This window comes from Humulus lupulus, chromosome 4, assembly GCF_963169125.1.
Source record: "Humulus lupulus chromosome 4, drHumLupu1.1, whole genome shotgun sequence".
NCBI classification, from domain to species: domain Eukaryota; kingdom Viridiplantae; phylum Streptophyta; class Magnoliopsida; order Rosales; family Cannabaceae; genus Humulus; species Humulus lupulus.
This window is the reverse complement of record NC_084796.1, coordinates 75,584,508-75,599,855: the sequence shown is the minus strand read 5'-3', so window position 1 is coordinate 75,599,855 and position 15,348 is coordinate 75,584,508. Positions and strand designations below refer to the sequence as shown.

Genomic DNA, 15,348 nt, shown 5'->3' with positions numbered 1-15,348 from the left:
CCTTGGTAGGCAAGGGCTGGTGAAATGGACCCGCATGTGTAAAGGCTAAGTTGTTGGCTTTGATATCTGAAGTAAGAAAATACTCTGTATAGTATTTTATGGGATTTTACTTATGAGTGATACCATGGAGGTATTTGACCCCTTTATGCCTGTGGAAGAGGTGGAAAAAACATGTGTTCTTGTGGCTTGGGTTAGTCCTGAAGTCGAAGAGATAATGCACTTCATGAGGAGTGGGTGGATCCTAGCCTTGCAGGAAGTAAAGGATGTATAAAGCGGACAACGCCTGAATCCCATGGGAGCAATCTGGAAAGGAGAAACGTTAAAGTAGTCCGCTACTGACCGAAAGAAAGGATGCAGTAGGATGGTAGCTCCTGCGAATATGTGATACCTAGACCAGGCACAGTATGGTTTGCCAGGCTTTTTGGCTCTCTGATGATGGCGTGGACATATCACGTTAACCCCTTTCAGGCCTGAGGCTTGAATGTGTTTGTCGAACATGCAGGGGTTAAGTTTGGAGGGTTTGGCTGTAAACCAAGAGGGTGTTTCTTCTCCTTCTTTTCTTGGTTTTTGAATGGCTAATCGCTGGATCTTGGTAGTAAATTTCTGAGTGATTTTTCTCTGAGGCTTGCTGGGATTTTTTGTCTGGCTGGGCGGCCTTGAAGAAGCCACAGTTCGGACTTCAATGCATTCCACTACTTTCTGTGCCGCTCTGTGGGCCACTTAAGGGTCTTGGTCTTGAGGAAGTTTATTGGATTTCTTCACCCTCATTTCTGAATGTTCAGCCTGTTGAGTAAGAAATTTTTCTTCGTGGAGGAAATACAAGGCTGATCGGGGAAGGATATTTTTAAGATGGCGAAGGCGATCTTCAGGGGTGCGACTGCTAGGAGACTTCGATGAAGAGTCGCTGCTTTGAGGAGTATCGCTCGATTGCAGAATGGAAGTGTCCGAATTTGTATGGTTGTCACCTCCCCTATAGTCGAAGCGATTCATCTACAATGGTGAGTAACCAACAAATATAATTCAATTGATTCAAGAAAAATATTTATGTTTACTACTCATAAAATATTTATCTAGTTAGTAAAAGTATTGCATGCATGTGTTGGGCATTAAACTTTATGTGAGCCTAGGGGTCGAGGCATGCACTTGCGGCTGGAGCCGCATCAAGCAAGCGTCCGAGCAGCTCGGCATGATGTCTGCAGGATGACCGAACAGGCGTGCGTGTGTCCGAGGAGCTAGGCCCAGTGGCCGATCGGGTGCAGTGTGTGTGTGTGTCCGTGGAGCTAAGCCCAATGGCTGATCGGGTACAGTGTGTACGTGTCCGAGGAGCTAGGCCCAGTGGCCGATCGGGTGCAGTGTGTGTGTGTGTGTGTGTCCGTGGAGCTAAGCCCAATGGCTGATCGGGTGCAGTGTGTACGTGTGCGAGGAGCTAAGCCCAGTGGCTGATCGGGTGCGGTGTGTGCGTGTGACCGAGGAGCTAGGCCCAGTGGCCGATCGTGTGCGGAGTGTGCGTGCGTCCGAGGAGCTAAGCCCAGTGGTTGATCGGGTGCGGTGTGTGCGTGTGACCGAGGAGCTAGGCCCAGTGGCCGATTGTGTGCGGAGTGTGTGTGCGTCCGAGGAGCTAGGCCCTGTGGCCGAGCGGTTGTTGATGGCATGCATCCGAGCTAAGATGTGCGTCCGAGGGGCCAGTGCATATTGATCGATCGGCTGGGGTGTTGGACTGTGGTGACCGATCGGTGGGCACAAGATTCATGCCCGATCCCTTTGTGTCCAAGCAGCCATAGGAATGCCCGAATATTCAAGCAAACAAGCAGCCATGACCGATCGGCCATGGGTGTTTTCCCTAAACCCTTTTCGATAAAACCTAGATCCCAAATAGCATGGACACAAACACATTTCCACACCAAAAATACACAACAAAAAGATCAAAATGGGGGATTTGGAAGGTTTCAAAAAGTTCTAGGGATCCTAACTATCATCAAATACCCAAGGACCTAAATATGCAATTTGGGATAGAAAGTTAATTTTTCTTCAAATTTCCAAGAAATTGAAGACAAAATTGATCTACCCATAGCCTATATAACATCAAAACAGCCATAATACACCTTATATACTAAAGATTCATGCACAAGTTCAAGGGAAAATTTCTTATGGGGGTTTCGGCCTGCACATTTTTTCTTAAGCTTTGAGAAAAAAAAAACACATAAATGGAGATGAGGAAGAAGAACTTACCCAAATGTGTTGATTTCTTGAAGAGCCCTTGTGTTTGCTTGGAGAAAATTGGAGCCTTCCTTGGAGTTTTGGAGGTTTTTGGCCAAGAGATGGAGAGCTTTAAGAAGCCACGGCCAAAAGAGAAAATGAGGAGTTTGTGAGCCTTTTGATCTTCCTTTTTCTGCTTGTAAGATTATGAACACTTGTGGGTCTATTTAAAGGGAAAAAGTGGAAATTGTCACTTATTCTTAGACTCTTGGAATTCCCTTGGGTATATTTTCTCCCCACGATTGGAGCAGTTAATTACAGTGATCATGGTCTGCTATGGCGTCATGGTCTGTTGCATAGGCGGGAGAATGTACAGTTAGATTTTTTATTATTGTGCCGGCAGTAGTGGAGAAAAAAGTTTATTATGTGAGAATATCATATAATAAACTTGGGGGGCAAATGTTATCCCCAAAATTTGAAAATGATGACGTCGCAGTAGAAGTGACAAATGGCAAGGAATGGCTGGCTGATTTGGCTTGGGAGTGATCCGTTGGACCAGTGAAGATTTTTGACTGACCGGTCAAGAGTCATGACCGACCAGTCAAGTGCTTGTCCGACCGGTCAGGTGCTTGTCCGACCGGTTAGGTGCTTGTCCGACCAGTCAAGTGTTTGGCCGACCGGACATGTGTTTGGCCGACCATTCACTTGTCTTGGCCGACCAGTGAGAATGTGGCCGACCAGTGAAGTGTTTTGGCCCTTCAGTTTTCCTCCTGGGTGTGATGTAGACAGACTAAATAGAACAGTGCTATGCAAAAGATCCCAATAACGACTTCAATAAGAATCGGTCATACCTGCGCGGGAATCTCTCATTTTATCCCGAAGAAGTAGTGTATTGTTGTATTTTGAATATTATTATTAATTAAATATAGTGAGAATAACAAAATATCCCGATTATGGGGGACTTCATTTGTACGATCCTGAGCCTATAAATACAAAGCTCATGGCATCATAAAAAGGATTTCAGATTCTAATTTTCCAGAGAGAGTATTTGGATCATGAGAGAAATCTTGTATTCTTTTCATCTGCAGTGAAGAAACTCAGTTGACTTCATCTGATCTTGAGTGTAGATTCATAATCATAACTCTAAGTGGACTAGGCTATTACCAACACATTGGGGCTGAACCACTATAAAAATTGCCTATGTCGTATTTTTCTCTTGAAGGTGTTTTGTCGTTTTGACGTCTACACGTCGTTGGCCAAAAACGCGATCAACAGTTACTATTAGTGTATATAATACTTTTCTGTACCTTTTATTTAATATTATTTTGTATATTGTATGGATTTATTACTAATATTAAAACAAAGTAACAATTTATAAAAATTGAAAATAACTCTTATTAATTAATATAATAATATTACAAATATTCCAGTTCCATATGGTGAACCTAAGCACCATAAATACTTGAAGTTATTTCACATCAATTGGAACTCTCCCTATTAGAAATTCAAAAAGGACAATAACACAAACAAATTTTTGAGTAAAGCATTCATGAACAATTATTTAAAATGGATAACAACCAACACTTGTCTTGCTTCTATCTGCAAGGCATACAACTCCAATGTGTAAAGATATAAGAGAACAAAAATTCCAAATAAATTATCTCTATCTTGATAAGTAGGATTCTGACTCATTCTAGCTTGATGAGGCTCATGTTGATTTTTTTTCACTTCTTCCCTGTCAAAATTAATAAAAATAAATAAATATAGCATATCAATTAATTTAAAAAAAAATCAACAACAATAAATTTGGGCTCATAAATTAAAAGATGTCAATTTCTCCATATTTTCACCAATCATTGTCCATAATTTATAAACAAAAACAAACAAAATAAATAATAGGAACTAAACTCACATGGGGATAAAGGAGATGAATCTTCAGTAAGCTTAAATAAAATAAATAATTTAATATATATATATGGTCACATATTATGAGAAAAAATATTCAAAATAATTGAGTGTTATTACGTATTGATGAAATCATGTGTGTTGGTTGTGTATTGGCAGCAACAAAGATATGTAAACCAAGTTATATACAAGAATTCTAAAAATAAAAAGAAGTTGAGACCTTTTATCTTGCTTTGGATTTAATCCAAATATGCTCAAATAAAAGAATCACTGTCAGTTTATGCAAGATTTACATTTTATGGCGTGCGACTGGTTTCTCTCTCCCCCATGGTGAGGCGTAAGAAAGCTGGTCAGAAGCCTGGATTGCGTTCATCTCCGAGTGTAAACAATAAGGATAATGTACATCGTGATGAAGTAGTAGAGGAGGATCTGGTCAGAGAAGAACCTGCGGATGAGTTTTTTGCAAATACAGAGGAGAAATTTCAAGAGATTGGGGAGGATAATTTTCTGGAGAGTAACGACGAACCAACAACTGAGAATGTGGCTGGTTCCAGGTCTTGGGCGATTGAATCAGAGGAGGCAGACTTTTAGGAATTGGCAATGGAAAAGTGGTCTAAATTTTAGGAGAATTTTACAGCTAATGGTGGTGCTCGGCTCAAATATGAGGAGCCTCTGGTTCGTGATGGGAAACTGATAGCTCAAATTGATATAGAGGAGACTGAAGTGGAGGCATCCTTCTGGAAGTCAGCCATGGTATGTGTTGTTTTAGGAGCTAATCCCCCTTTAGCAGTTTTTGAAGGATTTATTAATCGGTTATGGGGAAAGTTGGGTATAGAAAGGATAGCCCGTATGAATGCGGGTCATACTCTGGTCAAGTTTAGGGATGAAGCAACTAGGGATATTGTTTTGGAAGCAGGAGTGGTTCACTTTGATAGAAAACCAGTCTTGTTGAGGCCTTGGTCGATTGATTTAGATACATTAAGGGTGGTGAATTCAGTCCCAGTTTGGATTCGATTTCCAAATCTTGGCCTTCAATTTGTTAGCACAATAGGGAAGCCTATGATGATGGACAAGGTAACTAAGGAAAAATCTATGGGGAAATTTGCTAGGGTCCTTGTGGATGTCGAGATTACTGACAGATTACCTCACTCAATTAGTTTTATCAATGAGCGAGGTCAATTGGTGGAACAGGCTATAGAATTTGAATGGCTTCCCACCCGATGTTCTTGTTGCAAGTGTTTAGGCCATACTGCATCCAGCTGTAAGAATGCTCAGGAGGTAGTCTGGAGACCAAAACAACAAGTTACAAATTCAGGTAAAGGGGAATCTAGGGGTGCTCCGGAACTGAGTGAGTCAAAGATTTAGGACAAGCTAGTGGTTGTCAATCAAATGGATGCTGGGAAAGAAGCTCAAACTACCAGTAAAGAAGATCAGCCGGCTTTAAAGGGAGGTTCGAAGGCTTCTATGATAACAACATCTGAAGATATAAATGAGGCTAGTTGTTCAATGACAGAGAAGGAGAAACCTTGGACTACCCCCAAGAAAGTGGGAGGTTTAAGGAAAAAAGGTTCCACAGATCAGACTTCGAGAGCAAATAAATTCAATGTTCTGCAGGAGAAGACTGGCATGGTTTCAAATAAGGAGTCACACAAGCATCAACATTCTAATGGAGGGGTGTAACGTTTTGTGTTGGAATATAAGGGGTTTAAATAAGCGGAATAAGCAACAATCCTCATTACAGTTCTGTTTTGTTCATAAAATTGGTTTGGGTGGTTTTCTGGAAACTAAACTTCACAGCAATAAAATTGAGGAGATGATGCATGATGTGTTCGTGGGATGGAGTTCGTACAGTATTAAGGCAATTGAAGGGAGAATCTTTTTGGTTTGGAATCCGGATTTAGCTCATGTAGTTGTGGTTCAGGAGCTGGACCAACTGGTCACTTGTGAAGTGCAAATAAAGGGTGTTAGTCAAATAGCTATTCTTTCATTTGTGTATGACCGAAATTCAGTGGAAGAGAGGAAAAATCTTTGGGCTCAGCTTCAAGTTCCTCAGTTTAATTCTAGGCCTTGGCTGGTAGCAGGGGATTTTAATGCAGTTTTTGAATATGATGATTGAATTGGAGGAAGGAAGATTTCTGCTATGGAAGTGGAAGACAGTAGTCAATGGAGGGCAAAATCTCTGTTGAGTGATTTAAGATCAAGTGGTTCCTTTTTTCTTGGTCTAATAAACAAAAAGAAGGTTTAAGAATATTCTCTAAACTAGATAGAGTTTTTGTTAATGAATTGTGGATTGATACCTTTCCTGATTCTGAAGCCCGGATTAATTGGCATACTATATCTGATCATTATTTTTGTATCATCAAAACTGTTCAATTCCAAATTTCAGGGGTTAGGCCTTTCCGGTACTACAATATGTGGGATAAACATCAGGACTTTAGGAGTACTGTATTGAATATCTGGTCTAAACCAGCAGGAGGTACTGGATTGCAGAAGATCCTTCAGAAACTTAGGAGACTGGAACCTGCCTTTCTTCAGTTCAACAAAGTGCAGATTGGGGATGTAGTTCATAATTATGCAACAACAAAGCAGAATTATGAAATGGCTCAATTTATGTTACAGCAGTCTCCTTCCTCGAGTTTATTACAGCAGGAAGAGGATGAGGCAGCAGCTGAGTTTGCTAGAATGTCCAAGTTGTATGAAAGTTTTTTGAGGCAAAAAGTAAAATTAACTGGCTGAGATTTGGCGACGAAAACATAGCTTATTTTCATGCAAGTTTGAAACAGAGGAGAATGAGGAATCGTATCACGAGTTTTACTAATTATGAGGGGCAAATTGTAGAGAATCCTACAGAGGTGATTGCGCATTTTCATAATCATTTTAAAGGTTTTCTGGGCAAGAGTGTTGCTCTAACAGGTCGGGTTGACTTGAGTTGTTTCCAACAGGATAATGTTTTGTCTTTAGATCATCAACTTGATCTAATTCATCCCTTTACTAAAAAGGATGTTAAGAGAGCTTTATTTAGTATTCCAACTACCAAGAGTCCTGGCCCCGATGGTTATGGCTCTGGTTTTTTTAAATCTCTCTGGAAGGATATTGGAGATGAAATAACTGATGCGATTCTGATGTTCTTTGATAGTGGTGTGATTCCGACTGCATTGAATGGAACAATCTTATCTCTTATTCCTAAGGTTGTTTCCCCTTCGAAGGCCACAGATTATCGTCCTATAGCCTGTTGTAACACCCTCTATAAGTGTATTTCCAAGATGATTTGTTTCCGTTTGGCTAAGGTGCTTCTTGTGATAATTCATCAAAATCAAGGAGCCTTTATACAGAACAGACAACTTGCTCACAATATCTTAATCCTTCAGGATATTATGCATGGGTACTCTAAGAAGAATATTTCTCCCCGCTGTGTTATAAAAATTGACCTCAGCAAGGCTTATGACTCTATTGACTGGACGTTTATGGAGGATATCTTGAATGCTTTCTGTTTCCCTAGGAAATTTATTCAATGGATAATGAATTGCTTGACGGGAACGTCCTATACTCTCTTGTTCAATGGAAGATTACAAGGAAGCTTTGAAGGGAGGAAAGGTTTAACACAGGGAGACCACATCTCTCCGCTGCTGTTTGTTCTAGCAATGGAATATCTTACTAGACTTCTGAACCAAGCTTCTCATCACAAAGAGTTTAGATATCATCCCTTGTGTAAGAATTTCCAACTAGTGAATTTGTGCTTTGCGGATGATTTGATTCTGTTTTGTAAGGGGAATTTGAAACCTGTTCAGATTTTATTTGAGGGCTTTTTGAAGTTCTGTCGCTGTTCTGGTTTGGAAGCTAATTTGAGTAAATCTCAAGTGTTTTTTGGGGGCGTGGCAGCTGAGGTTAGAACTGAAATTCTGAGATTAGTAGCGCTTGGTGAGGGTAGTTTTCCTCTGAAATATCTGGGGGTATCGCTGAGGCGTACGAGATGGTTGATTGCTGATTGTGGTGAAATAATTAAGAAAATTTAGAATAGACTCCATGTTTGGGCTAATAGACATCTATCTTTTGCGGGGAGAACTCAGTTGATTTTCTCAGTGATGCAGGGCATTCATAACTATTGGATGAATATTTTTTTGCTTCCCATTAGTGCGGTTCATGAAATAGAAAGGATTTGTCGTAATTTTCTCTCGGGAGAAAAGAATAATCGAAGCAAATTTCATTGCTCCTCTTGGTCCCAGGTTTGTCTACCGAAAGTCTTGGGAGGTCTGGGCTTCAAGGAGGGATCTATTTGGAATAAAGTCCTTTTGGCTAAATACCTTTGAGCTTTATCTTCAAAGCAAGATGTCTTATGGGTGAAATGGATTGATGGGGTCTATTTAAAAGGTACTTCTATCTGGGCTTACCATCTGAAATCAGATGTAAGTTGGTATTGGCGCAAGGTGTGTTATTTGCGAGAGATATTTTCTGTCAATGCTTTGGAGAGTTCGGCTACTCATGGTAAGCTGAACCATGGTAAGCTGAACATGAAATTGTTATATAATAATTTGCTTCAGAAGGATCCAGTGGGGTATGCTAAGGAAGTGTGGAGTAGTATTTCTGTGCCTAGACATCGTTTTATTCTTTGGCAATCTATTCTTGGGCATCTTCTTACTAGAGATAATCTGGTTCGGTGCCAAATTGAGGTTAACTCAGTGACTTGTCCAGTTTGTGAAAGAGGTGAGGAAACACACAAACACTTATTTTTTTACTGTGTCTTTTCTCATAGAATCTGGGAGTTGATTAAAAGCTGGATTGGACCTGAGATATGGCCGAATCAGTGGGATAACTGAAAGCATTGGCTGGATGGGAAGCCTAAAACCATGATGCATCACATATATATAGCTTGTCTGGCAGCCTCTGTGTATCACATCTGGTGTAATAGGAATATGTGTTACTTTTCTCAGGCCTCCTACACGCCCCATAGTCTAGTTAAGATAATCAAGAGGACTCTTAAGATTAGATTGCAGGGTAGGCTTAGTCATAAAGAATTGAGTAAGAATTGTAAGCTCTATGATTTTGTTCAGATGTTGTAAGTTGCTGTGAGGTTGGTTGTTTGTGAACTGGCAGTTGTAATTAGTTTGTTGCAATATAATCTTTCTTTTTCATCAAAAAAAAAAAGAAAAAGAAAAGAAAAAAAGCACTAAGTAAAAGTTTCAGCACAAATTCATATCTTAATGTGCTCTGTAAAAGATTTCATACGCCCATTGTATGCCTGCGAGAAAAACCGTAGTTCAAAATAATGAAACTAACCTGTACCTTCCAATCATAAAATCTCCTTCTTTGCCCTCTTTCATTACCTGAAGTGTTGTACAAAATTTGTTAATCCCAAAATCTTTGTGGCTGCAACATCATATATAATAGCAGCAATAAGAAAGCCAACAACAACATCTATATAAAAATAAACTTTAACAATAATAAATTTAGAAAAAAAAGTTTGATGTACATGAAGTTGACTTGAATTGACAAATTAGTCAAGTTCATTTAAACTGATTAATCACAGTGCTGGAATAAATATTTTCTTGGTAATAGCTCCTTCACCATATAATGCAAATTATCTAGAAACTTAATCATGTCAACTATATTTCCTAACTATACAATTAAACTTTGATATAACAACTTAAAAAATAATTGGAAGCAGCACTTTAATCCTAATATCTCTCCTGACTTGAACAATATGCTGACAAGATGAACTTTCTCAGTTAGATTTGATAAAATTGTTTCATTGAAAACCTTGATCCCTCTAATAGGATTGAAAATCAGCCAAATTATAAACTTGGATAATCATAAATAATTGATAAAAGTACAGCCACAGATACATAATTTAATTGAATCTTAATATAATGTGGTAACTCTGAGAAGGTTCCTTATTATGAGAAGGTTCCTTATTATAAGAATTATAAGAAACTCTGGTACATTAGCTCTATTCATTTTCCCAAGAAGCTACATTATCTTTATCATCTAAATAGAGAAATGTAAGCAACTAATACACAGACAGAAGACATTTTTTTAATCAAGGCTTTGCAAAACGAGTGGCCCCAAACTCATGCAACAATTCCATAGAGAATAAAACAAGTGATAAGCCAAGTTAAAAAGGCATGCTTGATAATAATATCTCCATCTGCTGTTAATATATTTTTAAATAAATGATTTACCATTAATAAAAATAAATTGTATTTTCCAGTTTGCTTAAACAATGGACCACTTTCTACATGGCCACAAATTGGTATAGTTTTACCACGTAGGAACTTTGATCTAATATATTTGTCATAAAATAAGAGATACTTCAGTTTTAGTTGTAGAAGCCATGCTAGTCACTTGATATGTAGTTGTAATATGCAGAAAAGTGAAAGGAAAATTTGGTTCAGCTCAATAGATATGTATATATTCTCTAACAAATATGGCCAAGTAATGCACGAGGCACACTTTTCAATCTTTGAGAAGTGACTTCTCTTCCATTTATATTAAATAAGACAATAATAAGTGAGTACCTCAATTTCTCCTTAATTACTTATAATCCTCATATATAACCTATAAATGATTAACTTTGATCATAAATTTTTTTTTGTTTCCACTTTCTTTAGCTATAAGTCTACACACATTATCAATATAAAGATAATGATGAGAAAACTTACTAAAAAAGTCATTTATATATAAATATAAATATATTAATTAAATCTAAAGCAATAATTCCAAATTCATACATAATTATAACAGAAACAATAAATCAACAAAAGGATCAATCGTTCAAAAAAGATGGATATATATATAAATAAATAATTGTTAGCAAAAGCGACTTAATTGCCAACATATGCACCTGCAAAATCCATGATCCTGTTAAGAATATTAAATTATTTCATATGTTTAAATGACCACAACATCAAATTTTGGTATAATATATACTTAATTTCATATATATTAAGTCTGTATTTATATATATTAAGTCATGTGGTTCTATATATTAACCACAATGCAATTATTAAACTTCTAGCAAAGAATAAAAGCAATTGGATTAGAATCACTCATGCTAAGATTAATGTTATTGTCCATCATTGAAAGAAACAACAAGTAATATGTATATAACATTAAGCTTTGGAAGATAAGAACAAAACTTAGTTCAACAAACATAAATAAAGTATAAAATTTGAAAAATAAAGTTCTTTTTTTTTAGAAGAACCATCACCACCCTTCATACACAAAATATGGTCTCCAATGTCATTATTTCTTCTAATATGATGTCATTTCAATATATATATATTTACTTTAATGTGTACATGTCATTCAATACTACATATATAAATATATATTCAACGCATATGTTTTACATAAAGTTGTAATCATTTATAACTACAACTGTCAAGCATATACATGTAAAATAATATTTTAATGACCTTACTTTTAATATTTTCTTATACTAATGCAATATATGAATAAAATAATAATAGTTTGGGCTATCAAATAAATGAATTAAAATATAATATTACATAAATTACAATTATTTTTTGTTGGAAGGGGCATAAAAACGGTTCAACTTTGCTCCATGATTGCAAGTTCCTGCAAATGCAGGGATGTTTTGGAAAATAAATAAAGAAGCTATTTGATTAATTATGTAATTACAAGATGTTGACTATCGATTTGGCCAACGACACGGAGTCAAATATACGACAGAAAATGAGATGACAATTAAGAGTTTAATCTAATGGAAAAGAAGAAAACACCAATGATTTAAAGTGGTTCGGCACCAAAGAATGGTAATGACCTACGTCCACTTAGTGTTATTATTGATATTGAATCTCAAAGCCGTGATCAAAGAACTAGGTGTTATCCCAAAAATTTGAAAATGGTGTCGTGGCAATAGAATTGACACGTGGCATGGATTAGTTGGGTGATCTGGCTTAGTAATAGCCCAGTGCATCAGTGAAGAGTTTGGACCCTAGTCCAAGGAGCTTAAGAGATGGGCTTAGACCTTGGCCCGAGGTGAGGACACAACAGGTCCGATCGGACCCTAGTCCGAGGGGCCAAATCTTTGGCTCGGACCATGTCCGAGGAGCCCCTAAATGTTTGGCTCGGACCTTAGTCCGAGGAGCTCCTAGGTGATTGGCTCGGATCATGTCCGAGGAGAGCCCTATGTGATTGGCTAGGACCATGTCCAAGGAGAGCCCTGGGTGATTGGCTCGGACCATGTCCGAGGAGAGCCATGCATGTGTGCCAAGGGATTGGCTCGGACCCTAGTCCGAGGAGCCCCCTAGATGCTTGGCTCGGATCCTAGTCCGAGGAGGAGCCATGAGGTTGGCTCGGACCCTAGTCCGAGGAGGGGGCACAACAGGTCCGATCGGACCCTAGTCCGAGGAGCCAAATGCTTGGCTCGGACCTTAGTCCGAGGAGAGCCAAAGTGATTGCCTCGGACCTTAGTCCGAGGAGAGCCAAGGAGGGTGGCTCGGACCTTAGTCTGAGGAGAGCTATGCATGCATAATCTTTAACCAAAGGAAAGCCTAGAGGAGTATGGACCGTATGCAGGTGTCCAGCATGCATATGTCCGACCAGAAGACGATATTCATCAACAAAATATGCTAGACTACGTCAAATTTCCATAAACAACTTCAGCAAGAATTGGTCTGGGCACCGCGGGAATCTCTCATTCCTCACTCAAATTGAGGAATCTGTTGTATTTTGAATATTTTGTGTAATTTAAATGTAATATAAATAATAGAATATCCCGATTCTAGAGGGATATCAATTTAGAATCCCAAGCCTATAAATAGAGGGTTAATGGGTTCAAAAAAGGGACTTTTGGCAATTTGAGAATTGGTCTGAGTTCTAGAGAGAGAAAGTGCGTTTTTTCTTGAGAGAACCCTTTTTTGTATTCTTGAATATTTACACTGAAGAAACTCAGTTGACACTGGTTCATCTGATCTTGAGTGTGGATAAAGTAATAAAATCTCTAAGTGGACTAGGCTATTACCGACTGATCGGGGCTGAACCACTATAAAATCTCTTGTGTAATTTACTTTTCTCAATGAAACTGTCTGTGTCGTTTACATTCTCTTGAAGGCTTGTCGTTATTGACGTTCTCACGTCGTTGGCTAAAAACACAGTCAACACTAGGGTTCTTGAGTTTCACAAACCTTGGGAGAATTACAATAAAACGATGGATAATCACACTATAGCTTTTTCTCTCAATATTTAGGAAAAAGATTCAAAGATCCAAAAGTCCCTTCCTTGAGCTATTTCATGCATATTTATAGGCTCAAGGGGGGTTACAAGGGCCAATGGGCCTTACCTTTCCTTATTAACCGCGTATCAAGGTAATAAAGAGGAAATATTCAACGTAATTATTATAGGATTACAATCTTATAAGGAAATAAACCAAATTATACGACCAGCCTGGTCGTACCTAAAAGTCAGCTTTGATGAAGCAATGTGTAGTTGGTCGATAACCAAACAGTACCGCCTAATCTCAATTCTGCCACGTGTCATCCACGTGTGAAAAATACCTGCCACGTCATAAGTAACTGTTTTTTGGTAAACATTTGCCCCCCAAGTTTACTTTACTGTGACCAGCATAAAGTAAACTTAGGTTTTGACCTTTCGTATGCCCCATGAAACCTGTCAGAGTCGTCATGCCTCTTCAAAAAAAGAAACTAATCATGTTCAATCTGGACTTTTTGGTTTCCCAAAACCCTGTCTGATGGCTATTACAGTTCCCCATACACTGAAAACAGCAATTCATAATTACCTCTTTCATAGTGTCATAGTCATTATAAATAATGCCCCTAATTCACTTTTTAACTTTTCACTTTTCACTCGTCATCTCCTTCTCAAGAACTCCAAAGAACTTCAAACTCCAGAGTCTAGAAATCCCATGAGCTTTTATCGCTGATCCAAGGAATCTTCGTTCAGAGGCTCAAAGTTTTTCGTCTTCACAATCCACCTTTCATCCAAGTAAGTTTTACGAACCATTCAGTTGTTTAAGATGCCATGCAAAGTTGTTTTTATTCGTTTCGTATCTGAGTTCTTGACTGAAACTGTCTTGGGTTAATGGGCATATTGATTGATGCTTGATAGGTGTGAGCACCACAAATTTGACATGATCCTGAAAGATCCAGGCCTCACGCAAGGCCTTCGCAAGATTGACCTATCTCACCCCACGCGAGGGTCAAGCTCACTTCGCCTTGCTTACCTCACTGAAGGTCCTATGGAGCCACGCACCATCATCTCGCGAGGCCTCATAGGTGTTCCCACCAGCTGCACGTGCATCTCACCCCGTCTCATGAGGTCACCAAGGCGTGCCCGCTAGCCGCGCCACCAAGGTCCCGCGAGGGGGTGTCTCGCACACCAGGGGCGCACCACCAAGGGCCTCGCGAGGGAGCCCCCGCGCCATGAGAGCTATGCCACCAAGGGCCTCGTGAGGGAGGCCTCGCACCATGGGAGTTGCACCATTAAGGGCCTCGCGAGGGAGGCCTCGCACCAAGGGATGTCCTCTAGCCGAGCCACCAAGGCCCCACGAGGGGGTGTCTCGCACACCAGGGGTGTACCACCAAGGGCCTCGTGAGGGAGGCCCCACGCCACGGGAGCTGCACCACTAAGGGCCTCGCGAGGGAGTCCCCGTGCAAGGGGAGCCGCGCCACTAAGGGCCTCGCGATGGAGGCCTCGCGCCAGGGGAGCTGCGCCACCAAGGGCCTCGTGAGGGAGGCCTCGAGCCAGGGGAGCCGCGCCTCCAAGGGCCTCGTGAGGGGGCATCTCACCTCGCACACCCAGGCATCTGGCGAGGCCACGTCATCTTGAGCCCCAAGACCATCTCGCACACCTATCACCTATGTCCGTGGGTGGCCTTGAGGTGCTTTGGGCGTCTCGCGCCAAGAATCCGAGAGCCCCACCTCGCGCCACGACCCTTACATGCATCATGTGTCTTATTCTCTATACCTCGATGCGGTATCTCTTACGAAGACCTATGGAGACCCCAATGCTTAGAAGCCCCAGTATGAGTTGAAAGGATCGTACTAGTATGATATTGTACGGGGTACAACCTTCAGGACCCCGTATGCCCGATCCAAATACTCATGCCAGACAAGTAGTGGGAGTACTAGGAGAGGGGACACGGCCTGTATGCTTCTCACCAGATGTCAGAGCCGACACCACCACCAGCACCACTACGCCTGGTGCCTCACCTCTGACACTCGTACTAAATGAGTAGTGGGGGCATCCCCACAGAATCTGACCATGTAC

The 15,348-nt window shown here is 40.1% G+C and overlaps 1 long non-coding RNA gene across 1 annotated transcript; it reads right to left on the bottom strand.

Annotated features, from left to right (window-relative positions):
• Window positions 1-3,592: 3,592 nt before the first annotated feature.
• LOC133829030 (uncharacterized) lies at window positions 3,593-13,621 on the bottom strand. Its single transcript, XR_009891467.1, has 3 exons — window positions 13,517-13,621; window positions 9,376-9,422; window positions 3,593-3,931 (listed from the first exon to the last, which is right to left on the bottom strand). It is a non-coding gene; the product is annotated as an uncharacterized LOC133829030 (long non-coding RNA).
• Window positions 13,622-15,348: the final 1,727 nt, after the last annotated feature.